The following is a 1,589-nucleotide window of genomic DNA, read 5'->3' as shown; positions in this document are numbered from 1 at the left end:
TGATAAATACAGATTCTGGCCTTTTGTGCTCCTTACAAATTTTCCTCCTTTGTGATGTTTTTCTAGCCTGTCCCCACAGCAACTAAAGAGAATTTACACTGTGTTAATTAGCAGCTGCAACAAATAAATCCCCAGATTGCACTGGCTTGACTCTATGGAAATTTATTTCTCCCTAGTGTAAAATAAAACCGCTTTTTTTTTTATTATTTCAGAAAGAATTTTAATTTATCACCATTTTGGCCTTTTCAAGAACACTGGATGCATAATCAATAACAAGTAACTTTTAGTCAAAAGATATCTTAAGTCAATACTTTCAAATTATCTTATTTTTTGCTATCTTTGTTTCCTATAGCATACCATCTTCAGAAAACTGATATTATCGAATAGGAGACACCTTTCCTCCAAGTGGTAACTTGGGGGTCAGACTCCTTCCATCTTAGGGTCTTCATCAACTTCTACACGTGACTTCTGAGACAATTGGCTTCATTGGCTTATGTGTTTCAGGCTAACCATGGGAAGAAAAGAATGGTATGTGCACAGGGAGGAGAGGCGTTAGGGCTTCACCCTGGAAGTGGGTTACATCACTTTTGCTTATATTCCATTAGCTAGAACTTCATTCTATGGCCATAGCTAACCAACTGCAAGGAAAGCTGGGAAATGAGAGCTCCTATGGTATGTTCTCAGGAAGAAGAAATGAGTGTGATAAATAGCCAGCCAGACTCTGCCTTCCTAGAGAGCAGTGTTTGTCAACCTTTTTTATTTCATCGCACACTTGAACTTATAGTTAAAATTCCACTACACATTTAAATTATGTTGAGGAAAAAACAAAAAAAAGAGTAAAAAAGAGAATATATTTACTGTACTTTGACCTTCTTTTGAAAATAACTTAATTAATGATCTTTAAAAAATTTCATGGCACACCTAAGATCCTCTCCTGGCACACTAGTTGAAAATCACTGGTACAGAGCTTTGCCAGTACCAGTGGTGGCTGTTTACCAGTTGGTCCCTTAGGGGTCAAGCATTACATAAAGCATCCTTGTAATGCATCCAAGAATTACATAGAACACCTTGCAAAAGGTGTTCTTCAGAAGAACTTTTGCAAAAGGAAAGATGAACATTTAACATAAAAGTTAGATTAACATTGCTGAGAACCTGTAACAAAAGGCAGCTTGGAGTTGTCTTTGCATAAGTTGGAAAGAGGAAGTAAAATGTTATCATAATCCAATATGGGATTCCCTCCACATTTGAACATGGCAAAAGGATTAAATACCCAAGGAAATCTCTTCTTGTTAGCATTTTAGGTAGTGTGACCAAATGGGGGGTTGTAGATGGTTCTATCTCCATTCCTAGGCCAAGTCCTGAAACTGTTTGCCTTGGCTCAGAAAACTTGTTTGAAAATGCATTGCTACCTAATGCTACACACAGGTCTGTAGAATCCAGAAAGGTCAACTTCCCATGAGGATCTAGCTTCCAAATACTTGTCTTCACCCAGGGCACATGCACCAGTCCAGCTTAGTGGAAGGTAGAGTGTAGTAAACCTCAGCCCATCTCTGCCCATTGGTATTGCCATCAAAAAGGAGACTTCAGGC

The sequence above is a fragment of the Otolemur garnettii genome, unplaced genomic scaffold, assembly GCF_000181295.1.
Source record: "Otolemur garnettii isolate 467f Iridium unplaced genomic scaffold, OtoGar3 scaffold00094, whole genome shotgun sequence".
NCBI lineage: Eukaryota > Metazoa > Chordata > Mammalia > Primates > Galagidae > Otolemur > Otolemur garnettii.
This window is presented reverse-complemented; position numbering follows the sequence as displayed.